General features: G+C 40.3%; 1 protein-coding gene across 1 annotated transcript in view; it reads right to left on the minus strand.

Moving 5' to 3' along the window:
- LOC134223948 (T-related protein) overlaps positions 1 to 21,723 on the minus strand; it is a 49,706-nt gene extending 27,983 nt beyond the window's left edge. The window contains exon 1 of the mRNA XM_062703173.1: positions 20,681 to 21,723. The gene's annotated coding sequence lies outside the window, so the exon portion shown is untranslated. The remainder of the gene's footprint in view (positions 1 to 20,680) is intronic.
- Positions 21,724 to 27,499: the final 5,776 nt, after the last annotated feature.

Below are 27,499 nucleotides of genomic sequence, written 5' to 3' on the forward strand. Positions count from 1 at the left end.
GTATTGGGGAGCTGTATAGCGCTTCATTATTATTATATAAAAACTGCGCACGATTTTCAAGATTTGATTGATAGGGATACGGCAGGTATTTTACGCTGCGTTTTAATTTCCGTCATAGTTTCAGAAACCAATGAAAGAGACACTTTTTTGCTATAACTCAGAGGTTCAAAACATAGGTTCAGGAGAAATGTAATACTAAAATGAAATTACAGCAAATGGACGTTGCTTTCATTGCTTCTAGCGCATATGACGGCAATTAGACCATAGATCGAAATACCTGCCCCTTGTTGTACGGATTGTGAGAGTAATTCTACTTCGATGATCGGCCATTTTTTGTCTGAATGTATGAATCAAATAAAAAGTCTGAATGTATAGGAGTCAAATATTATTGGGCTAAATTTTGAAATAGTAATTCTGTAAGTCGTTGATAATGCTTGTTATTGTGATTGGACAATGACAACTCACAACCCAGATTGGGTTTTATACACTATCGTAATTGTGTACGACCCTAATTGCTAATATTTAATCCGTTCAATCTTCGTGGGTTAAAATATGGGTATCTCTGATATGACTAGTCTATGATATCGAGCCGCACTTATCTGAAATACCGTTGTTGAGAAGTATGTGTGATGTTAAAACAATTAGTTACTGTAGATTCGGTTGTTGATGCACCGCGGATTGAATTCGGAGCTTCCACCGCGGCAAGGTAGTCGCTCCATGATGTACCGTACAGTATTTTTCTACTCGATTAAGGACGATACCAATATGATGAAAATTTGGTGACAATTTAACATTAACATTCGAATCTATTCTTCCAATATCCTCTATCTGTTCGTGGTTTGTTTGTATATAATATTCAATGTAGGTATATATTCTTTTCTACTAGCTACTTCTCAAGAGCAAGATCAATTGTGATTATAAATTGGATTATGTCTGTGACCCGGATCGGATAGAGATACACACAATAGTTATTTTGTTTGTTTCCTCCACAACTTTCAAATAATTCTAATCTATCTAGGAAATTAAAATTAAAAAAAAAGGTTTCAGATATGATGACAACTAGCTTTCAGAATTTGTGCTATTCGGAATTTTGATATGTTAAACTACGATCTATTAATGACAAATATTAAAATTTTACCAATATTGACAAAAAAATCCTATAGCCTTTACGTATACTTAGTATACGCGAAAGGCAAAAAGCTACAGGTGTATTCAAAAATCAATCATTGCTCTCTGTTAAAATGTAGGATTCTTTTTGAGCTATAATGAGGAATCAAGATATATTCAGGTTGTTGTTAACATCTCGTGGATAAAGGGCGGGCTCTTCTCCCCATCTATTGGGTCAATCTAGGAAACGAGGGCTAGATAATATTATTGTATGTACGAACTTCCTTCTGGAGATTCCCACCCTACCCATTTTTGGCCCTTCATACAGGAGTTTGATGAACTACAAACAATAATATAATCGTGATCAAATCGTTTGTCAGATATGGCCAGTGCTATCGGCAGGTGCCTTGCTACAATAGATGATAGTATCATCATCAATACCAAACAATGTGTCCCTAGTATATTTTGGTTTGCTGAATCCGAATCTTACTTGAGATTTGCTCTAACACGTACAGATTTTGAGATACACCTTGATAAATGTCGTAAAATCAATGATTTTGAACTTCTTTTGTGAGGAAAATGGAAAATTAGCGAGACCCTTGGAACCACCCGGCCTACCCTTTCTTATAATTCAAAGAAGTTCACACCACATTTTGGCAGGACTCAAGGTTGGCCCGAGTCTGTGGTAATAACGACATGGTGATTATAGAAGATCTTTCCACATCGACCAGTGTCCAAAGTCACTTTGGTCTTTCGTGATGGATATTCTGAAAATCAAAATTATTCTTGATGTCTGGAATAAACGCAGCGCTGACATCGCATCTGACCAACACCTTCTAATTGGCGAGGTCCGATTACGCATTGCCTGGATTCAGCGGCAAGAGAAGAGACTCGGATGGCGGTACAACACACGCCGACTAGAAGAACCAGCAGTGAAGAACTTGAAACTCGGGGCAGCGGGTACTCCGGAAGGTGACAGCGTAGAACAGCAGCGGATGGGCATCAGCGATGCCAGATCTACGGATATTTCCGTAGACTTACGGAACACACTTACTTACGTGGGGACATTTTTGAAAAAAAAAATCTATCGGCTTAATTTAATTCCAACTATGAATATATACCGCATAGGTGAAAAAATAGACCATACACACAAAAATCTCAAATTGGATTTATCCATAGAAAAAATGACGTATGATGACCAAATCAATTCAAAAACATTCCAATCTCTTTGACCAATGAGATGATTAGATTTCTTCAACGTAAGGATAAACGCATTTTAGAAAGATATTTAAATACAAATATATTATCTTCCAAACTTAGAAGTGGATTGTTAAAAGGGAGCGGTGGGCAATTTTCCTTACAATTTAAATAGAACAAATTTCTTCTGTGTTGGTGTCTTTGTCCGAAGAGGATTATTTTCAAAAAAAAAAACAGTATCTTCTACGCTGATACTCTTCCCTCACTTCCCTCTCCGAGCTAAACACAGCCTAACGTCCAGTACAGAATCACATTGAAAATAATTCCTGTGTATCATCCATGAAGCTGGTTGCAATTAGCCTTGCGCCCAATTTATTCAGTGAAATCGAACATCCTATTTAAATTCTTGAAGGACAGTCTTGTGTTCTAATCCTGGGGCTAAGTTTAAACAGCCGTGTGTGCAATCTTTGTGGAATTTAGGAATCACCCTTAACCAGTTAGAGGAGGTAGGCCGGCTACCCAATATTTGGTCCTTCGAACGGCACAGTACTCCAGTAATCCGGCTCGAAGGACCATTATGTTGGGTTACACGACCCTCTTCAACATAGAGAGAAATAGAGTGCACTTCCATAAAAGTGATTGATTTTAGGAGCTCAAACAAACCCAGTTCTTGACTGCACAATTCATAACACAACTAGCACATTTATCAAACACGTTATTACTTATTCCTCATTGCTTAAAACACCATATATATTTACAGGCATGAACATATAACATTGACACATTAAATTCGTCTTAGCTATACTTCAACTTTCCTCCATGATAATCCAGAGCTAACTAATTTATACTGGCGTAGTTCAACTGGGGCACGCGACTCACCAAATTAAATATTCTCCCTCAAATTCGTTTATTCATGCCAAAATTGTTCTAAATGATAATTCGCCTACTTTTATAAATCCCGGGGCAACTTCCAAAAGAATTCTTGGTGGAATTTTTTGAAGGGACTTGTGGAGAAATCTATGCTTTTTTTAGGCAATTCCTTAAGACATTTCATCGTAAATTCCTTCGAAAAACACTTCAGGCATTCATCCGGAAGCTCCTTAAGGAATTCTTTCACAGACTTCTTCGGAAACTCCTTTGGCAAGTCTCTCAGAAATTCCTTTAGGAATACTTTTTAAAAATCCGCTTGGGTTTTCCTTCGGAAAATATTTCAAAGAATCTTTTATAAGTTCCTCCAAAAATCCGTAAAAGTAATTTCTTTGGACATTCCTCCAGGTATACCTTTGCAAATTTCACCAGAAGTTTCTTCGAAAGTTTCTACGAAAAATCCTCTGAAAATTCTAGGCAAGCCACATAAAATTCCCTATGGTTTTCCAAAAAATGCTGGAGGCAGTTCTGAAGTAAGTTCTAAGGGAAATTGCAAAATAATTATTAGAACTAGAGAAATCTTCTAAAAAAAGTCTGGATTTATTTTTGGAGTAATTTCCTGAGTATTTTTCAAAGAAATCCCTGGACGGAATTCCGAAAGAACTCTTGCATGAATGTCCAAATAAATTTAAGAATGCTGAAGATTCTTTTACAAAATCCATCAAAAATTCCTTTAAAAATTCCTTTTGCAATTCGTTTAGATGTTACTAGAGTTTCGTCCCATAATTTTCTGGAGGAAGTTCAAAATGAAGTATTGGATAAATTTCCGAAGAAATGTTATTTTCGATGAGGTGATTTCCTTAGAAATTAATGAAAATATTTCTGAATGAATTCCTCTAGGAATTTCTCAAAACATTACTAGAGGAATTTTTGGAGGAATCCATTACGAATCCTTAGTAGAATTTGTTAAGGAATTTCCGGAAGAATTCCTTACGGAACTTTTCTATTTCCGAAGGAATTTGTGGGAAGTTTTTGAAATTCGAAAGAAACTCCTTTAAGAGTTTCCGAAGAAATTTCTGAATTAATTTGTGAAGAACTTTGTAAACGTAGTCCTATTGGAATTTGAAAATTAATTCTTGGAATAATTTTTAATGAAATACCTAGAGGACTTCCGAAGAAATTCCTTAAACAAAATGAAATTTTTGGATGACTCACCGAAATAATTCCTGGAGATATTTCCCATAGAATTAAGACTTTCCAATGAATTTCTAAATAAATTTATGGAATAACAACAGGATAAATATCCCAAGAATTTTTTTCGAAGAATTTCTGGAAGAGCTCCTCAACCAATTAGAAATATGGTAATGCATGGATTGTAATCACGATTTTTTTAGCGGTTTTCTTGGTTTGCTATCCTAATATCAGTGTCAAAATAGGGTTTTATTTTACTTCTGTACTGAACCTTATAGTCCGGATGCCAATTGTGAATGAACTAATTACGTCAAAATTTTTGGTGAAGTAATATTACCACAACTATGGCACCGCCAGTGCTAATTTATAAGCCTAAACCTAAACTGAAAAAAGAGCTGCATGAATTTGAGGAAACTAAACTATCAGTGAAATAATCCATCTGGATTCTCTACAACAGGTGCAATCAATAGAAAGGATCCAGATTTTTTTTAACTGTGCAATCCATAAAATTAATCTGATTATATATTGAAATTTTCAATGGAGTTAAAAAAAAAGTGCGAACATGGTAGTCTTAGCGTTGGAAACAGTTACTGTTAAAAATATGTATAGCGAGCAGGCTTGTAAAATGTCATCTGCATGTCATTTGACTAATTTGTTCATACCTTTCTTTAGAAGCAAAATTTCTTCCATAATTTTGAATGTACTCATAACGCTTGAGTAGGGTTATATTTTTGTCCAAGGGTACATTGCTCTAAGTATAACATCAAAGGCTGGAGAGTGAAAACTCTCCAAAATGTCACGTGTCATTTAACATAATGTCATTTGAATGACATTTTGCCTCCCACGCCCCAGATTACATATTTACAGCAAAGTCTCGTTAGACAAAGTTGTAGGCCCATTTAACCGCTATAAGTTCGTCATACAACATGAATTGATAGCTACCTTCTGAAAAAAGTTCTGGGAAAATTATACAAACGAATGCAAATGACATTTCACAACACTGATAGCGAGTGTGGAAAACCGCATTTAACCTATGAACCTCTTTTTTTTTTTTAGTTTTCCATGAAAGTTCGGATCTAACAAGGCAAGTAACTAAAAATGTTTCTATGCGTCGAGCGCCAAAATAGGGCCAGCCAAAATTTTTGAGTGAATCTACGGAATCGATGTTGAAGCAGTTTGGCATCGCTGATGGCCATCAAGAATGCCTTTATCAAACCAAGCGAGAACAACCTGGTTGGGCTGCGCAGTCAGTGGAAAGAGTGGATTACAGTCTCGTCAAAGGTTTTCGAGTAAGAAGTTAAACGCTCTAGAGTAGGAAGTTATTCGTATCCTCTATAATATGTTACGACGCTTGGTGGAGCAATTAATGAATAGCGAAAGACGCGACAGGTCAGTGTGTGACAGTGAAATAGAATTTGCCGTTTACTATATAAGCAGATATTCAATAGCTTTGGAACTATCAAAGTAGGCTTGAAGCGAGCCACAAGTGACAGTCAAATCGATAATAATCAAAATAGTCGGGGCAATTGGTTGACAGTCACATGTAGTGAACCAAAAAGTTATTATTATTGAGTTTGCAACCCTAGGCTGGCTCACCTCTAAAGGTAAAAGGTTTTCCTGTAGATTTCCGCTTGCCTTTTAACAGAATAAACTCCACACTTAGTTACTCACCAAACCAACTTCTCCAAGGTTCGAGAGTGCGACGCATTGCCCGTGTCAAATCCGAAGCCTCATCATTACAGAAGATTAAAGCAGCCATTCAAAGCGTGAGGGCTGCGAAAAGTTAGTTAAGTTAAATTCAAAGCGTGAAATTCAACAAGGCTTCAAGGGTTGATCGCATAAAGGCAGAGATGTTTAAAGTTGACCCCAAGCTATCTGCGTAAATGTTGCGCATCAACTATCCTGCAAAATCCGAGACTGGATGCAGTGCGTCTTAGTAAAGGTTTCGCAAATCGGGATCTGACTGTGTGCGACAACTGGCGAGCCATAATTTTACTGTGCATCAAAGTGGATGTTTACATTTTCGTGAAATACAAAAATAAATTGTAGCGAGAGGGTTTGACGACTCTTTGTTTTTTTTTTAGTTTTTATTTTACAGTCGACTCTCTACATCTCGATGTTCTATATCTTGATATATCTCCCTATGTCGATGGTTTCCTCAGTCCCTTCAATCTACATACATTTGGGCTTTTTATATCTCGATATCCTCCCTATCTCGATATCTCTCTATCTCGATGGGTTCTGGTCATATTTTGTTCAGGATTTACTCTCCTTATGTCGATATGTTCAAATTTTTAGGCTACTAGACTATCTTTGGGCTTCAACAAACACATCAACAACCGGAAATGACTTTTTTTGTTGTTGTCGTTTTTCATAGTAACGAGCATTTTTGAATCTCGTACCCAGTTCAATTTTCCTCCATTTGCTCGATCTCTCCCTATCTCGATGGTCCCTTCAATATCGAGATGTGGAGAGGCGACTGTATTTATCCAAAGTTCGAACAAACTTAAAAATTAGACATGTCGGGCAAATCGTTCCAGAGATACAATTTTCTAAAATTAAAAAGTTATTGATTTGCCATACAAACACCATGGCCAACCATGCTGCTCCATGCTCGTGTGATGCATATCTGGTTAGTGTTTGTATGACGAATCAGTAGGTAACTATGTTCAGTAAGATGGAAATGGGAATAGTTTCCCTAGATCGTGAGGCTCCCTATTTTTAATTTCGTGACTATGTATAATAAATACAGTCAAGTAGCCCGATTCCGCCGAACAAGTTTGCCCGATGAAGAGGGAGACCGACTCATGACCCATTAAAAAAGAGAAATTTCCATCGACAGATTTTTTTTTCTTTTTTTTTTGTACGAAGTTCAGTATGTCTGTATTATTCTGATTATAGTTATAACTCATATTTATACGCTAAGAAGCTTAGAATCTTCTTATTGAATACGTGTAAATATTATAATTTTTCAAACAGGTCACTTATGAAAAAATAAATGCCTAATCCGAGAATATCCTTCTCGATAACCAATCTGTTAGAAATATCGCATTGTAATTTCTTCAACCGATGCACTGTTTGATGAAAGTTTCTTTTGTTGAAAAACATAAAATGATCTGAAAGCACAACTACGCAAGCACAACAACAAAAAATATATTCAAGCTTATCTCTCAAATGCTGTTTACGATTCGTAGATCTGCTTTCTTGTCTGCGACAAAACTATATGGTCATTCGTATATCGTGACTATAAAAAAAACATTCAATTTACATTTAGACATTTTAATCTGTTCTCAAACAATAGTTAAATCTTTTTTATTTACACCTTTAAGTAATATTCATGTTTCAAACCAACAAAAGTTTTTAATTTCATGGAGAACGCGTATTGAATCATATTTCCTTGGTAATGATGATTCTCATGAAATTCAAGAATGTTTTCTTTTCAGCAATTGTTTCATTATTGACCAGTTTATTTATCTGGACAAGCGACAGTATACGATTTCCTTTTATTAGAAAATTAGAAAATTCTGCAACGTTCAGAATGATTACTTTAATCATTCCCTGAATGAAAATCGAATATCGGTTCTTCATTTTAGGACCCAATTGGAAGAGTGGAGAAGTGAAAGATGTAGTGAGTATGGAAAATATACAAAATGGTAGCAATATAAAAAAAAAACCAAACAATTTACTTGTCATAAGACGAGTTTGTAAAATCCCATTTAATTCCACCACTTAATTGTACCTTGACAGATACGTATTTCGACCTCAACAGTAAGGTCGTCCTCAGTGTCTCGTACTTGACTCGACTCGAGTTTTTTTTTATTAAAGTTTTAATTATTATTAAAGTTGTATCTCTGATTGTACTCTAGAGCGCTTTATAATGCTGCATAATTCCCTTGTATTCGTACAATGACCTGCATAATAAAAAGCCCACTTGTCGTTTTTCATGCAAAATGGTAACTTTTGCATATCAATCAATTTTGTTGGAAATTTGATTAGAGCTTAGATATAACATGAATTTTACCACACCCAAGTTAGTGATGAACTTATAAAATCGTAAGAAATCACTTTAATAAATATTTGAAAAAAAAAACACACACCTAAGTTTCGACCATATTGATTCACAGGGTAAAACAATATTGCGGTATAAAATTAAGTACTTTTGGAATTGAAAAATCGAAAACAACTCAAAACTACTGAATCCGGCGCTCTTCCAGAGTATCTTCGACATGACAGGTCGAAACCGAAAAAAAAACAATTGCTTCAATCCGGCGATCTTTTAATATGCCTTCGAAATAACAAGTTGGAACTGAAGACGAACAATACATTCAATCCGACTTTCTTCCAGACCGTCCAGTTTCACATGTCGAAACTGTCGATAAACAATGCATTTAATCTCCTTAATCGCAATGGTCTTCCAGAGCGCTTTCGACATGACATTTTGAAACCGAAGAAAATAAATGCATTCAATCTCATGCTCTTCCAGTTTCGACATCACAAGTCGAAACCGTTGATAAACAAAGTATTCAATCCGGCGCTCTTCCAGCCAGCCTTCAATATCACATGTCGAAACCGAAGAAAACAAAAAAACAATCCGGTCATGATGCGTTAGTTTACACAAACAGTACTTCCAAAAAAATATCATAAGACAGTTGATACGTCACATTTGCGTTATTGTATTGCACTTTAAAAGTGTATCCGAACTTATTAACGGGGTATTTTCCATTACAATCATTTACCTCCACAATAAAGACAGCTTTTGTCATAAAATATAGTAATCCAACGTGATAAAGTTTGGGCACCGCAGGCATCTTCATCGGCGAGCACAGTGGTAGTGAGTACTACTAAGTACTAACAGAACAGCACACGCACTGCAAGCAGTCGTATTTTTAACACTCAGTTGCCTGATACTCCACCTTGATCCTGAAACTATGGCTTTCCGAACTTTATTACTGACTGGATGCTCGAACTTTCCCAAGAGAATCTCAGAAAGCCTCATAATTGAAACTTGAACGAAAAACAAGCAACGAAAACGTTAAAACCCTGATTATTTTCCTATCAGCATCCGCCAGTAATGTGTCTCTTTCTCCTATGCACGAAAACAAGTGAAAGTTAATCTCCAAATTTGTAAAGTTTTTTTTAATGATCGCTACTACGCATTCCAACAAATATTTTTTCGACACAAAAAGGGATCATTTCTGCAACAGTAAGTATGTACATATGCTCAAAGAAGAAGTAATTAATTCTCAGCTTATTCAATGGTTCAAATGTTCAAAGCTAAGTCAAACTTCGTTGTGGGATTTAGTCTACCCTGACAAGGAGTCCCTGCCAATGTCATCTAAAATTGGCAAAAACCCTAGCATTCAGTGGAACTGAAAGGATGAAAAAATTTTGACATCTCTTTGTATGATGTGAACGACGAAGGTTATTCAACTACAATGATCTTGGCATTTATCAACACTAGAATAAAAAAAATATCCTAAATTACTGCTAGACATGTCATAAAACTATTTAAAACTCAAAACGTTAGTCAAAGTGATAATATAAGTTTTCTCTCACCCAACTTATCGGATCTGTCTCAAATTTGGATGGAAACATCTAATTACTCACTAGCTAACATAAGATAAGTTTCATTCAAATTTTCCAAAATCCATTCAGATTTAAATCGATTAGTCACATTTTTATTTTCGAAATATCCAAAATTCCTACGGCGCCTCGCTTCCACGCAATCATTCACCAAACCGCAATAGCTGACGCGCACACAATAAACACCTAATTAACACCAACGTGGCATGTAGTTTTACCACTTAGCAACAATTCCCGAAATTGATACCATTCTGATAGGCAGATAATAAGTGTTTCTGTCACGAAAACTGACGCTGATCGATGGCCGGTGATCGCCGACACTGTTTCGGCATCAGCTGACTGAAACCGAATATCGTGGGTTCTCCTCCGGTATGACCTTTATGCGCATCAGCAAAAAAAAACGGTTCGAGATCTCCTTCATAGAGATATAATCCATTTATGACCTCCTGCGGAAATGTCTTAATCAATAGCGACCGAATTGATTGTGGATCACTGTGGAGTAGAGACGAACCGTTCGAGATGAGTTCGTCAACGGCTTCATCCACCGACCGTCGGCGACTACCAAAGAGCAGCGCACACCAGAAGCTGTCGTAGCTCGATTGTCCATAGGTGTTTTATTGGAGGGAACAACTTTGCCGCCGATGGGAGATTTATTTAACCATTTATTGGACTAAACGAGTATGGTAGCAAGCCGGGTTCGCCGCTTCTTGTTCGTCATTATCGTTGCCGGTGGAATCCGTCCGTACGAGAGGGCAGAAATGAAAGGTTTCCAGCAAATAAATTATGGGAAAAGAAGCAAATTCTGACCCGCTGGAGGGACGATCGATGGATATCTGGGATCTGTTGCATGTTGAGGGCAACAGTATCAATATTTTATTTTTTATTGCTCTTTTATTGGAAAATATCATTTAATTTTTATTGTTTTACGACCCAACAGGCTATCGCATTGTTCAGAACTAATTTGGCTCGCATTCACCGACTTTCATTGGATGGCAAGTGGCTGTTCGAATGTTTAATAACATCCAGAAGTGTGGAAGCGATGCTGTCAATGCTCGTTTTAATCTGCCCTTAATCATTCGGATGTGCGGATATATTGCCGAATAATTTTCATTCCAACCAGCAATCTGAACATTAGGTCAGTTTATTATATTGATGAGTGCATGCATGGAGCCATGCTCACATTTCTCCCGATGTTGATTGTAATTAATTTCGAAACACAGCAACATTTCTTGAATCGAAAGTCTGCGATTGCAAAAAAAAAAACACCAAACGCCTGTCCATGAATATTACTTTTTCAGCCCGAACGAACTGCTCGAAGAAGACAGACTCAACGATCATTGCATGAGTCGTCTCTTGTCGTTCAGTCTCGTCACATCTAAAGTTTCAAACTTCCACGCGGTGGATTAAACTGGTTTCTCACATTGAAAGGGACCACAATACAAACGACTTGGCATGAGTAGCAGCTCACCGTAGATTCGTGCTTGAGACGCAATTTGACTTGGATTGATTGAGCAAACAAAAAAAATGCTCACTAATTGTACACGTCATACAACGCTTTGTAACGCTTTTTGGCTGTCGTAGCTAGTCCATTTCATGAATATAACGCCACGTGCAACCAAAGTCCATTTAATAAATATAACGCCATTCTCATAGTACACCTAATAGAACAGTGCAAATATCTATTTTCATTTGATTATCACTTCTGTTATGATTGTTGTTAATATGAGACGAAAAAAAACTTGGTTCAATACCCAAAGAGGGACGTTTATTTAGGCATGTTATAAGTAGAACACCACTCAGGAAATAACCTCTAAAGAGATCTGCTTTCTATCTTTCATCTACTCAGCGACTGATCAAAATTGTATTGCCTTCACCTTTTTATTAGGAAATTTCACCCAATTTTCGTTAAAAGTGAATTCCCCACATATCTGGGCATATCTGATTTTGTGAACAAACATTTCCCTATAAAACCACTGTATGTATCTGGCAACATTAGCTTTCCTCTATCTGATTAAGGAAATTGTATTGAAGAAAAAGGTTTACATCGTAAAGAGTCGATGAAACAATGTCCCGAATTGTCTCGAATTGAATAAAATTTCCTTCGAAAAAAAAGACGGCAATACCATTCTAATCAGTCGCTGAGTAGATAAAAATTAAAGTTTAGTTTCCATGAGTCACTCAAGGCTCCTCCACTGCCACAAAGTAACGATTATCTTTTTAAACATGTCAAATCATAATATTCCAAAGATTTTTGGTTGGGGTGAGATCGCGAAACATGCTCGTCAATCCATAACTTTAAATTTGTTGGTTTTCAAATACCATAGTCTCATGACACGGCCTCATATACCCAATCTATAGTAAAGGTCACAGAAGATCAGCAGGGGGCAGCAGGGACTATGTCCAAGGGCTTGACGATCCCTCCCCAGGCCATCTGCGAGTTGTGGCGCCTGCCTAGGATGTGGTGGGGTTTGACAGTGGGCCCTGTTAAACCTCTATAAAAAGCTGCATGAATCCGCAAGTAGGCTCCGCCAAAGCGACCGTGTGCCGCTCAAAGCGCACAAGCCCAAGTCCTGGTGTTAGATGGGACGCTAAACAGCCCTGACACGACGGCCCTCCGACGAGACAGGAGGTTTGCGCAGGCCCAATAAGCCGCCTTTAAAAACAACTATTACGAACGACATAGAAGATAATACGACTCGATACAATCGGCAACGACCTAGGCGACGAATAAAGGATCACGATTGGAAGCTTGGAACATGGAACTGCAAGTTGCTAGCCTTCGCAGGTTGCGACAGGATAATCTACGATGAATTACATCCCCGCAACTTCGATGTCGTAGCGCTGCAGGAAATCTGCTGGACAGGACAGAAAGTGTGGAAAAGCGGGCATCGAGCGGCTACCTTCTACCAAAGCTGTGGCACCACCAACGAGCTGGGAACCGGCTTCATAGTGCTGGGAAAGATGCGCCAACGCATGATTGGATGGCAGCCAATCAACGCAAGGATGTGCAAGCTGAGGATAAAAGGCCGTTTCTTCAACTATAGCATCATCAACGTGCACTGCCCACACGAAGGGAGATCCGACGACGAGAAAGAAGCGTTCTATGCGCAGCTGGAGCAGACATACGATGGATGCCCACTGCGGGACGTCAAAATCGTCATCGGTGACATGAACGCTCAGGTAGGAAGGGAGGAAATGTATAGACCGGTCATCGGACCGGATAGTCTGCATACCGTATCGAACGACAACGGCCAACGATGCATAAACTTTGCAGCCTCCCGCGGAATGGTAGTCCGAAGCACTTTCTTCCCCGCAAGAATATCCACAAGGCCACATGGAAATCACCTAATCAAGTAACGGAAAACCAAATCGACCACGTTCTAATCGACGGCAAATTCTTCTCCGACATCACGAACGTACGCACTTACCGCAGTGCGAATATTGAATCCGACCACTACCTAGTTGCAGTATGTCTGCGCTCAAAACTCTCGACGGTGATCAACACGCGTCGGAGTCGTCCGCCGCGGCTAAACATTGGGCGGCTACAAGATGGTAGACTAGCCCAAGACTACGCGCAGCAGCTGGAAGTGGCACTCCCAACGGAAGAGCAGCTAGGCGCAGCATCTCTTGAAGATGGCTGGAGAGATATTCGATCCGCCATTGGAAGCACCGCAACCGCTGCACTAGGCACGGTGGCTCCGGATCAGAGAAACGACTGGTATGATGGCGAATGTTAGCAGTTAGTTGAGGAGAAGAATGCAGCATGGGCGAGATTGCTGCAACACCGCACGAGGGCGAACGAGGCACGATACAAACGGGCGCGGAACAGACAAAACTCGATTTTCCGGAGGAAAAAGCGCCAGCAGGAAGATCGAGACCGTGAAGAGACGGAGGAACTGTACCGCGCTAATAACGCACGAAAGTTCTATGAGATGTTGAACCGTTCACGTAAGGGCCACGTGCCACAGCCCGATATGTGTAAGGACATAAACGGGAACCTTCTTACAAACGAGCGTGAGGTGATCCAAAGGTGGCAGCAGCACTACGAAGAGCACCTGAATGGCGATATGGCAGACAACGGTGGCGGTATGGTAATGAACCTAGGAGCACGCGCGCAGGACATGCGACTTCCGGCTCCGAATCTTCAGGAGATCCAGGAGGAGATCGGCCGGCTGAAAAACAACAAAGCCCCTGGAGTTGACCAACTACCAGGAGAGCTGTTTAAACACGGTGGTGAGGCACTAGCTAGAGCGCTGCACTGGGTGATTACCAAGGTTTGGGAGGATGAGGTTCTGCCGCAGGAGTGGATGGAAGGTGTCGTGTGTCCCATCTACAAAAAGGGCGGTAAGCTGGATTGTAGCAACTACCGCGCAATCACATTGCTGAACGCCGCCTACAAGGTACTCTCCCAAATTTTATGCCGCCGACTAACACCAATTTCAAGAGAGTTCGTGGGGCAGTACCAGGCGGGATTTATGGGCGAACGCTCTACCACAGACCAGGTGTTCGCCATACGTCAGGTATTGCAGAAATGCCGCGAATACAACGTGCCCACACATCATCTATTTATCGACTTCAAAGCCGCATATGATACAATCGATCGGGACCAGCTATGGCAGCTAATGCACGAAAACGGATTTCCGGATAAACTGATAAGGTTGATCAAGGCGACGATGGATCGGGTGATGTGCGTAGTTCGAGTTTCAGGGGCATTCTCGAGTCCCTTCGAAACGCGTAGAGGGTTACGGCAAGGTGATGGTCTTTCGTGTCTGCTATTCAACATCGCTTTGGAGGGAGTAATACGAAAGGCAGGGATTGACACGAGTGGTACGATTTTCACGAAGTCCGTCCAGTTATTTGGTTTCGCCGACGACATTGATATCATGGCACGTAACTTTGAGAGGATGGAGGAAGCCTACATCAGACTGAAAAGTACATGATAGGAAGAGGCTCAAGAGAGGTCAATGTAAGCCACCCACCACGAGTTTCTATCGGTGGTGACGAAATCGAGGTGGTAGAGGAATTTGTGTACTTGGGCTCACTGGTGACCGCCGATAACGACACCAGCAGAGAAATTCGAGGCGCATAATGGCTGGAAATCGTACGTACTTTGACTCCGTAAGACGCTCCGATCGAATAGAGTTCGCCGCCGTACCAAACTGACTATCTACAAAACGCTTATAAGACCGGTAGTTCTCTACGGACACGAGACCTGGACGATGCTCGTGGAGGACCAACGCGCACTGGGAGTTTTTGAAAGGAAAGTGTTGCGTACCATCTATGGTGGGGTGCAGATGGTGGACGGTACGTGGAGGAGGCGAATGAACCACGAGTTGCATCAGCTGTTGGGAGAACCATCCATCGTTCACACCGCGAAAATCGGAAGACTGCGGTGGGCCGGGCACGTAGCCAGAATGTCGGACAGTAATCCGGTGAAAATGGTTCTCGACAACGATCCGACAAGAACAAGAAGGCGAGGTGCACAGCGGGCAAGGTGGATCGATCAGGTGGAGGACGATTTGCGGACCCTCCGCAGACTGCGTGGTTGGCGAAGTGCAGCCATGGACCGAGCTGAATGGAGAAGTCTTTTATGTGCAGCACAGGCCACTACGGCCTTAGTCTGAAAATAAATAAATAAACAGAATATCATGCTTCTGAAGTTGACATACAATTGTCTGTCTCGTATTATGGTTAACATACTGAGATCGCTTTAGGAGTGCATCGTCGGCGAATCCCAGGCAGCCTGCAGATGATCCTTGATTAATTCCGGTAGTACAACTTGCAGACGCATTGATTTCAAAACAGCATATGACTCAGTGAAAATAAATTAGCTGTGGCAGATAATGTCTAAACATGGTTTTCCGATGACACTGATTTGACTTATTCGTTCAACGCTCGATGATCCAAAATCGAGTATTCGGATTGCAGACGAAGCGATTGAGACCGTGGATGGATTGAAGCAGGATGATACACATTAGAAATTATTGCTCAACATTGCACTCAAGGGGGCGATTATGAGATCTGGCGAGCAGAGGAACAGGACTATCGGTCGCATATGCCTTTGGGCTTTGGGGACGACATCGACCTCAATGGAATCGTTCGCAGGGCAGTAGTGGAGGCTATTGTCCCACTGAAGAGGGAAATTGCGAGGATAGGCTTAATCATTAACTTTACCAAAGACAAAGTACATAGTTGTAGACATAGAGGGGAAACTAATGGCGTTAGTGCTGAGGTAGTACTTGATGGAGAGGTTTTGACAATGACGTCTCCCGTGAAGTGAAAAGAAGATTCGCTGCTGCGAATAGGGTCTTCAATGAATTATGAAACCAGCTTAGGTACCGCATCATACAGAAGGAACCGAACTTGATCTGAATAAACTCTGATTTTACTAGTAGCCTTTTACGAACATAAAGCGTTAAAAGTGGTGGACCATAAAGTTTTCAGGATTTTCGAGCAAAAAGTGCTGCTACAATACTCTGTGGGATATTAGAAAATGGTGTGTAGCCCAGACGCATGAATCAAGAGCTGTATCAAGCGTACAAAGAAGAAAATATTGTGAATCATACCGTGTTGACTCAAATTCCGAACATGACTCACATTTCGAACCCTCGCGTTTATAAGACCATTTGAACCTAATTCGCGAGATTCTTTTCGTGTGATCGTAATTTAATTCACAATTTTGATCTTCAGTACGAAAAAGCATTGATAATCAAGCTTTAGAGCGCATAAACGCCAATTTTCGTAATATGAGTCATGGTCGGGATTTGAGTGAAACGGCAAACTTTATTGGGCTGATCACTTAGTGCGAATGAGCTTGAGCTTGATTGACTGCTCGTAGTTGCTACTCCATTATGACCAGATCAGCTGTTCTTGCACAGGGAACCAACAGATGTTAGCTTGGGACTAGCACACATCTTCAATGTACAAGTACTGGTGATCTCATTTGTTAGGTCATACTGGCGCCTGCCACGTCAGAATGCAAGTCAATGTAGGGAAGGGGGTGGAAATGATGATGCAATCACTCGCCCACTGCAAGCCGAATATACCTCTGCACTTGCCACGAGTTCATGCGGAATTTATTGGAATTTCTGGTTTAGGTTGGAGAGGCAGAGGTCCGTCTTGGTTAACGAGCTGCCAATGTGATAGATAGGAGAAGGCAACTGATGGAATTTCTAATTGGATGTAGGAAACGAGCCTCTTAGTTCATTTCCAATTCTAGCAGCTACTGCTATAGAATAGTCAAGTTAAAGGTATAGGATAGTAATGGAAACGGGTATGGAAGTCCATTTCCAGTTCTAGCGATTGCTAGAACATGAGAAATATAGATAAAGATACAAAGTAGGATAATGGGACGGACCTGGGATTGAACCCACGACCTCCTGCGTATGAGGCAGAAGCAGTAGCCATATGACTACCAAGCCCGTCTAAATAAAACCTGCCTGGTACTGCCCCACAAACTCCCTTGCAATTGGTGCTAGTCGACGGCATTAAATTTGGGAGAGTACCTTGTAGGCGGCGTTCAGCAATGCGATTGTGCGGTAGTTGCTACAATCCAGCTTATCGCCCTTTTTGTGGATGAGACACACGACACCTTCCATCCACTCCTGCGACAAAACTTCCTCCTCCCAAATCTTAGTAACCCAGTGCAGCGCTCTAGCCAGTACCTCACCACCGTGTTTAAATAGCTCTCCTGGTAGTTGGTCAACCCCAGAGGCTTTGTTGTTCTTCAGTTGGCCAATCTCTTCCTGGATTTCTTGGAGATGCGGAGCCGGTAAAATTATGTCCTGCGCGCCTTCTCCCAGGTCAATCACCATACCGCCATCTTCGTCTGCCACATCGCCATTCAGGTGTTCTACGTAGTGCTGCCGCCACCTTTGGATCACTTCAGGCTCGTTCGTAAGAGGGTTCCCGTTTATGTCCTTACACATATCAGGTTGTGGCACGTGGCCCTTACGTGAACCGTTTAACTTCTCATACACCTTTTGTGTGTTATTAGCGCGGTACAGTTGCTCCGTCTCTTCACGCTCTCGATCTTCCTGCTGACGCTTTTTCCTCCGGAAAATCGAGTTTTGTCTGTTGGCTGCCACCCAATCACACGATGGCGCATCTTACCCAGCACTATGAAGCCGGTTCCTAGCTCGTTGGTTGTGCCACAGCTTTGGTAGAAGGTAGCCGCTCGATGCCCGATTTTCCACACTTTCTGTCCTGTCCAGCAAATCTCCTGCAGCGCCACGACGTCGAAGTTCCGGGGATGTAATTCATCGTAGATCATCCTGTCGCAACCTGCGAAACCTAGCGACTTGCAATTCCATGCTCCAAGCTTCCAATCGTGATCCTTTATTCGTCGCCTATGTCGTTGCATTATCTCTTATATTGTTCGTAATTATTGGTTTTCCAGGCGGCAAACCTCCTGTCTCTTCGGAGGGCCGTCGTTTCAGGGCTGTTTAGCGTCCCACCTAACACTAGGACTTGGGCTTGGGCTCGTTTCATAAATATGGATTTCCCCAAAAGGACGCTTACAATAAATGTGCACAATCACTTATATAAGCTATAAAAAGTCTTGATCGAAATGAACTCGGCATATTTTCCTAATCTTAGCTCTGGTGGTGGATGCTTTTTCATGCCATGAAAGGCTGGTGGATTATTCACTATAAATCGTTAGTAAAAGCCGTAAGGTTGGCAATCTGGTGGGCAATTATAATGTGCTGCTATAAATATAATCGAAAGGTGTTATTTAACAACGAGTACTCGTAATATTGTCCCACAAAGCTTTGATTAATCGCGTCGCTATACTAATATATCACAGAGAAACAGACGTCTCTCTCAAAACATGTCCCATCGTTCATCTTTTTTAACGGTGGATTCAATTTTTCATAGACGGAAAAATAAAAAAAATAAACCTCTGGAAATTTCAGAGGGAATTGTTTAAAAAATCCTTCGTAAAATTCTCAAGAAACTTCTCCAAAAAATCTTCATTCAATTTTATCTGGAATTAATTCCGAAATTACAACTGCTTTTTAACGTAAAATTCTTTCGGATCGACACTGATGACCTCTTGAACAATTAGTGGCACGTTATGTCAGGACATAACGAATAATAAGGTATATACATAGATGCACATACAAATATTTTTGGTTTATATCGTTGCATGGTTTTTAATTTCGATAATTAGAGTTTTTTGATTTGGAGAACCTATTTATACCCGCTCCAGAATAATGTGGTAAAGCAGAAGCACCTAAAATATGGAAATGAGTGCTGGGCATAGGTTTGAAAAAATCGATTAAGTTGATACCTTTGCTGTTGACATCGTTCGAGCTTGAATTCTAGCATCATTTATGGACATGGAAAACCAGCTGCAAAATAATTGCGCATATTCGATAAACATTGACAACATTGCGTTGATACCGTTGATAAGGGCAAATCACGGAAGTCGTCGTTGATTCTTTAAACCATTCGATTTCAACTCCAGAACAGTTTGGCGATCTTACAACATGGATTTAAGACATAACTGGAGCACAAGTACTCGAAAGACATAACTGGGTAGATAAGGCGGCTGGAGACATCATGAAAGTCGTAGTTGATTCCGTAGACCATTGAATTCAAACTCCAGGACAATTCGGAGATCCTAGAACATCATAGTTTATTATCATATGTGTTTTCTGTATAATTTTCATGGAATTTAAGAAGATCACTGAAGACAACATGCTTTATTTTTTCTGTAGCTTCATATACCCTGTACTAGATGGTGGTCATCAAGCATCGAATAATCACTGTAGGAATGCTCAAAATCTGTTCTCATGCTCCAGGTGATGTCTTTCATATGTAATTTTAATATTTCCATACCCCTAGGCACAATATTTTATTATGCTGAAACTAGAAGAGACAGCTAAGAGATTGGTGGGAAAACTGTAAAAATCAGTAGGAAATCCACTGATTAGACAATTTGATTCAAACTCCAGAGCAATAAGAAGATCTTACAATATCTCATTTGCCTGGATATCTGAAGTACAAGCCATATGAACATATAGTTACAACGATTTTCTGAACGAATGAATTCTAGTGTTAAAGATGCAGTGATGAATATCTCTACAAAACTACAAAAACAAGCATTGGCACAGGTTTCCCCGTCGAATGCGGCTTACGAGCAAATCGTTTAAAGATAAGTTTCTAAACTCTGGGCCACCTATCATAAAATTGATTTTGGAGTGAACATAGAGCCTTTTTGTTACGCCTTGGTGTGCGATAAAGGCAAAATTAATTCTATTCTGGAAGCTCTGTTTTTTGAGTTATTGCTAAGCGTGAAAGCATATCATTGAATATTTCCGACGAGAAGAGTTTTGTCAGTTATATATCGAATAATTCCCCGATATATAAATGACAAAACTCTTCTCGTCGCACACAAACTTCTTGACACTTAAATTTCATAAATATAATAACCAAAAATGAATCGACGTGTAGTAAAAATTCCATTTTTCTTTAAATAATACAGAGACGGTGCAGACAGGTTCGATTTTGACCTTTGCAGTAACTATAAATTGCTTCAATTTAGTATACAAAGTAAAACCCATAGAAAACTTTCCCACGGCTAATTACCATTCCACCTCCAAATGAAACCATCCTCAATTCACAATGAAAGTGCGAACCGATCGCTCCGGCGTTGGTTAGTGTTTTCATGATGATTTTAAAATTCAATAAATTAACTATACGCGAAAACGCAAATATGATGGGTACTCACTGTGACTAGTTAGCTGGCCCGGGTGAATCGACCTAGGTGTCGCAGATCACACTTTCCTTCTAACAACTGTTTCTTCTGCTGCTGCAAGTGCTGATAGTGTGAGGCGTTGGGAAGGGCGGACTCTATCCGAGCCAACCAAGTTGTTAATAAATCTTTTGTACAGGAGCAGATTATTTATCACAATTATGAGAATTAACTCCTATTTAAGAACCGTTTGGCGCACACACTCAAAACGAGCCCCCTGTTTCCTTTGGTGTGAACTATTATCCTACTCCAGTAGACCTGCAACTTCCTCCTGACTGCCGACAATTTCACGTTCACACTTTTTGTGTCACTTCCGGTGTTGCTGCCACTTATGTGTCATACGGTTTAATCGTTGTTAACCTAACGATCGGTTGTTAAGAATCGATCATGACCTCTCACGCGCACTTTGTCGTACGCATGCTAGAATCCGCACCAGCGTCTTAATTTTTGATGTTATAAATTAATTAACAATCACTTGGGTACTGGTCTGTCTGCCCACACTTACACTTGACATATGTCACTTTTCGAACCTCAAACAAATTGCCCCTTGTTAAAATCTTTTACACAAATATGGACAATTTTAATAATAATCCTGATAATAACACTATGAACATACACTAATTAATTAGTATAGGTTCGTCAAATGTTTCATAAATAATCAACAACACAAATCACTTTCGGTCGCGGTTTACTGGAAACGCTGCACCTTCTGAACAATCCGAAAAGATTCAAGACCGCTTTTCTTAATAGCCGTGTATCACTTGTTTCGCATCATACCAACATCCAAAAAAGAGGTGTGACTTTCAATCCTTCATGTACAATCTCGTATGTAGGTGGAAAGGTAATTAATTCACTTCACATTCGATTCGCGGCACCAAGAAACAAAATGAACTACCGTCGCTGCAGCTTGCGCACGCCAACTTCAGACTCGATCAACGATCTATCGAAGGCACCTAATCCCGTGGGTGTCCGAGAAGGGAATCCACAACCACCCTTGCGCGATGGTAGACGTCAAGTGCCTCGAGATGAGAAGCTGCTGATGGAACGGAGTGCGAGTCCGAGCCCGACGTGTTCGATCTTCCATCTCGTCCATCGCAGAGAAACCGGTTGGGCGCGAAAAGGTAGATAGCAAGAGGTGTATTATTTCTGTTTTCGTTTTGTGCTGGACTATCGCGGACACTAGCCGGCCATCATACCGATGGCGTTCAAGAGAAGGAGTACAAGTGCGGATAGTGGGAAAGGGATGGTAATAGGCGGTACAGAAGTGGCACACATAGATAAGCCAATATTATCAATGTAGGGATTCGTGAACAAGATTTCCATAATTTGGTTTTTCCAATTTATGACGTTGCAAGTAAATTTCAGCCACATATTAATATCACACATTTCGGGACCGATTTGCGATTTGGGCGTAACTTATTTTGTAAACAAAGATTGGAAGGCGAATTCCCACTAAAACAAGCATTTCATGAGACGACAGAATAAGCTTTCCTTTACCAGATAAGGGAATTAGTTTGGGATTAAAACGCTTGCATTCTCCGGAATCTATGATGCAATGTTTGTTTACAAAATAAGTTACGCCCAAATCGCAAAGCAGTCCCGATTTATTAGATTCACGGATCTAGTAAAATCTTTTTTATTATTCCTTGACATGATTTATAAAAATATAACGTAACACGCCTGTGTTACGCACACAAAGTGAAATTATAGACACTTCCGATTTATTATTATTTATTCAGACCAAGGCCGGAGTGGCCTATTTAATAGATAAAAGTGGTCTCCATTCAGCTCGATCCATGGCTGCACGTCAACAATCACGCAGTCTACGTAGGGTCCACAAATCGTCTTCCACCTGATCGATCCACTTTGCTCGCCGCGCACCATGCTTTCTGTTCCCCTTCGGTATCGCTATCGAGAACCTTCTATTGCAGATTATTGCTCTAAATTCTAGTTACGCTCCTGGCTCATCACAGTCGTCACATTTTCACGTTGTGATTGATCAATGGTTCTCCCAAGAATTGATGTAACTCAATGTACCGACTGCCAAATGCGACCCACAATAGGGGAAGGGTCGTTTGGGCGAAACCCAATCGGCCGAAAACCATTTGGCCGAATGCCACTAGGCCGAAAGTTGTTTGGCCGAATATACCATTTGGCCGAACATACCATCAGGCCGAATGTCATTTGGCCGAATGGGTCATTTGGCCGAAAGCCCAAGCAGCACAAGTCTAATGAAACTGGTTACAGCAACCTAATTGTGACTAAATCGGGTCACTGATAAGCTACTGTGATCTATGTACAACATGTGTGCTGCCCGGGAGGGTCGTTTGGCCAAAAGGGTTGTTCGGCCGAAAGAGTCGTTTAGCCGAAAGGGTCATTTTGGCCGAAAGGGTCATTTGGCCGAAAGGGTCATTTGGCCGAAAGGGTCATTTGGCCGAAAGGGTCATTTGGCCGAAAGGGTCGTTTGGCCGAAAGGATCATTTGGCCGAAAGGGTCGTTTGGCCGAAAGGGTCATTTGGCCGAAAGGGTCGTTTGGCCGAAAGGGTCATTTGGCTGAATAGGACATTTGGCCGAATAGGTCATTTGGCCGAATAGTTCATTTGAAAAGTGAGAAATTAAGAATGAGAAAAGAGACGTCTCTCTTCTCAATCCTCATTTCTCACTTCTCGCTTCAAAAGTGAGAAGCGTGAAGTGAGTAGTGAGACGTCTCATTACTCACTTCGCGCTCCTTTTTTACAGTGAGAAGTAGTAAATGAGGAGTGAGAAGTGAGACGTCTCAGTTCTCAATCCTCATTTCTCACTTCTCACTGTGATAAATTAGGAGCGCGAAGTAAGTAGTGAAACGTCTCACTACTCACTTCGCGCTTCTCACTTTTGAAGCGAGAAGTGATAAATGAATGAATGATAAATATTTATTATTCTCTTCTCACTGTAAAAAGTGAGAAGCGCGAAATGAGTAGTGAGACGTCTCACTACCCACTTCGCACCATTCACTTTTCACAGTGAGAAGTGAGAAATGGGGAGTGAGAAGTGAGACGGTCGTTTGGCCGAAATAGTCGTTCGGCTGAAAGGGTCGTTTGGCCGAATGGGTCATTTGGCCGAAAGAGTCGTTTGGCCGAAAGGGTCATTTTGGCCGAAAGGGTCATTTGGCCGAAAGGGAGATTTGGCCGAAAGGGTCTTTTGGCCGGAAGGGTCGTTTGGCCGAAAGGGTCATTTCGCCGAAAGGATCGTTTGACCGAAAGGGTCGTTTGGCCGAAAGGGTCATTTGGCCGAAAGGGTCGTTTGGCCGAAAGGGTCATTTGGCGAATAGGTCATTTGGCCGAATAGTAAAGAGTAAAGAGTAAATTGTAGGAGATTGCGACTGGTAGAATGGATATTTTGACGTTAGCTTTCTCAGTCTAATTTAATTAAGACGGCTAGTTTGGCATAGCCCGACGTTTCGGTCCCGTGTATAGGACGTTTTTCAAGGTAACGTCAAGTTGTGTATGCGTTGTGTCTATGTGCAGTGAATATTGTCTTCTAATAATTTTTAATATCAAATGTTTAATTCAACTACAAGAAGCTCCAACAGCCCAGTTAGGACATTCATTCCATATGTAACGAGAGTCGGCCGACAGCTTATCCCTTGAAAAAGGTTCAATACACGGGACCGAAACGTCGGGCTATGCCAAACTAGCCGTCTTAATTAAATTAGACTGAGAAAGCCAACGTCAAATATGTAAAGAGTAAAGAGACGTCTCTCTTCTCTCTCCTCATTTCTCACTTCTCGCTGTGAGACGCGCGAAGTGAATAGTGAGACGTCTCATTACTCACTTACATTACGCTCCTTTTTTTTACAGTGAGAAGTAGTAAATGAGGAGTGAGAAGTGAGACGTCTCACTTCTCAATCATCATTTATCACTTCTCACTGTGATAAAATAGGAGCGCGAAGTAAGTAGTGAAACGTCTCACTACTCACTTCGCGCTTCTCACTTTTTTCAGCGAGAAGTGAGAAATGGGGAGTGAGAAGTGAGACGTCTTACTGAACTGTACTGCCCATGATCGCATATTTGTAACATCTGCATTTCGGTTGAATTTGTAAATCGTTTGTCAAGTAAAAGAATCGAAGTCTGAACTTATTTCAGAAACTTCTTCTAAGGAGGAGGCTCCACGCCGTCTTGTACATGCCGGATCGGTAGCGAATACTATCTTTGCAGCGTTGCTGTCCGGCATTCTTGCAACATTCCCTGCCCATCGTACCCTTCCGGCCTTAGCTACCTTCTGGATGCTGGGTTCACCGTAGAGCTGGACCAGGTCGTGGTTCATTCTTTGTCGCCACACACCGCCAAAGATGGTCCTAAGCACCCATCTCTCGAATGCTCCGAGTGATTGCAAGTTCTCCTCGAGCATGGTCCAGATTTCATGTCTGTAGAGGACTTACTTCTTACTTCTTACTTCTTACTTCTTACTTCTTACTTCTTACTTCTTACTTCTTACTTCTTAATTCTTACTTCTTACTTCTTACTTCTCACGTCTTACTTACTTCTTCTTCTTCTTACTTCTTACTTCTTACTTCTTACTTCTTACTTCTTCTTCTTACTTCTTACTTCTTCTTCTTACTTCTTCTTCTTCTTCTTCTTCTTACTTCTTCTTACTTCTTCTTCTTCTTCTTACTTCTTACTTCTTCTTCTTCTTCTTCTTCTTCTTCTTCTTCTTCTTCTTCTTCTTCCTCTTCTTCTTCTTCTTCTTCTTCTTCTTCTTCTTCTTCTTCTTCTTCTTCTTCTTCTTCTTCTTCTTCTTCCACTTCTTCTTCTTCTTCTTCTTCTTCTTCTTCTTCTTCTTCTTCTTCTTCTTCTTCTTCTTCTTCTTCTTCTTCTTACTTCTTCTTCCTTCTTCTTCTTTTTCCTTCTTCTTCCTTCTTCTTCTTCTTCCTTCTTCTTCTTCTTCTTACTTCTTCTTCTTCTTCTTCTTACTTCTTACTTCTTCTTCTTCTTCTTACTTCTTACTTCTTACTTCTTACTTTTTACTTTTCACTTCTCATTTCTTACTTCTTACTTCTTGCTTCTTACTTCTTACTTCTTACTTCTTACTTCTTACTTCTTACTTCTTACTTCTTACTTCTTACTTCTTACTTCTTACTTCTTACTTCTTACTTCTTACTTCTTACTTCTTACTTCTTACTTCTTACTTCTTACTTCTTACTTCTTCCTTTCATTTTTCAAAAACCGTTCAATTTTGGAAATTACCTTTCGAATATCCTACCTAATATCAATGCGGCCTAATGAACGATCTAATTGGTCAAAACTGGTCATACGCGTAAGCGCGTAACTATACATAATTAGATTAATTGCTTTTGGCAAACTTTGGAAAAGCATCACGCAGTACCCATATTAGAGGTTGTACACTAATTACGTAAGCATTTAGCAATAAGTACTTATATAATACATGTGCCATATTAATAAATATTTATATGAGTGATAAAACAGTAGAATTTACGTTAATAATTTTTCAATTTGTCAGCGCTTGGTTTCAAACCAAATGGCGTTTAATTAAAAAAATATCAAAATTACGTAACGCTCATAAAAAGGGGGAGAGTAAATGTGATTTATTTGAAGGCTTCTACCTTGTAAGCTAAGGACTATATCATTCCATTCTTATAGAAGGTTGTGAAATGTTGCACAACTATTAGAAATGGTTTATTGCTGATGTACAATGTGTTCAAGAGTCAAATTCCTAAACGAGAAGCGGAAAGCATCCATCTATCGGTGGCGACTTGTCCTGCTGGTGGAAATTCCAATGTGCATAAAAAAATCCGAGATTTAAACAGAATGGGGAAAAAATCAAAATGAGAAAGTTATAAGTGATGAGAAACAACAGTGGATTTTTTTAAAGCAGTTAAGGAATTGACTGAAGTGATAAAACGAGAAAATAATGCAAAAAAATTAATATCGTGATTGAAATATCCAGATATGTTATGCGATTGTTTTTGGTTTAAAGCTTACAAAGTAGGTTCAATCCCAGGCTCGTTGCTATTAAAACATGTAGCAAAGACTCGTGAATATCAGCTGGTTCAGATTAACAGTATGGGAGAACAGTGCGAAATGATATAACTCATATAATATGTTGCAGGACATTTATGAATGCATATTACCGTTTGAATTCATAATTAGTTATCCATTATTGAGCTCCAGTGGAAAAAATAACCAAAATCTCTTCATGTTCACTCAAATTTAACGATTTGCGATTCTTCCACCTCACCCGTAAGATTGTAGTTCATCCATTAGGAAAAAAAACGAACAACCTATTATTTTAGGGTAAGGCGATATAATGCGCTCCACCTGGCCAAAACGCCCCCCTTTGATTTCTAGGAAACTGTAACTAATTAAGGGTCAAAATCAGTTGGTACTGTTGTGTACTCTACCTGTACTCGCAATGCATATTGATATTGTGCTCACATATACATAAGCAGTGATATACTCGGCTGAGCCGAGAAGCTATCAATATGAGGATTAATAAATATACTTCAGTCTGATTTATAAGTTGAAACTATGCGGTTCATTTCATTTCACCACCTAATACGCTACCCTTACATATCACGGTTTGAGTCTCCCGCCTTCGGCAAAGAATCTCCATTAGCTCCTAAAAGCGGACATAAAAGGTAGGGGTAATGACGGCTTTGGCAGGTTTTGTTCTATTATTGGCAGGGGTGTTTTTTATGACTGATTATGCTCAAATTTGGCCCAAACATTCTTTGCATATCAAAGAATATTGTGGCCAAATTTCATAAAATTCGGTCGACAAAAACCCCCCTGCCAT

Source organism: Armigeres subalbatus, chromosome 3, assembly GCF_024139115.2.
Source record: "Armigeres subalbatus isolate Guangzhou_Male chromosome 3, GZ_Asu_2, whole genome shotgun sequence".
Taxonomy (NCBI): Eukaryota; Metazoa; Arthropoda; class Insecta; order Diptera; family Culicidae; genus Armigeres; species Armigeres subalbatus.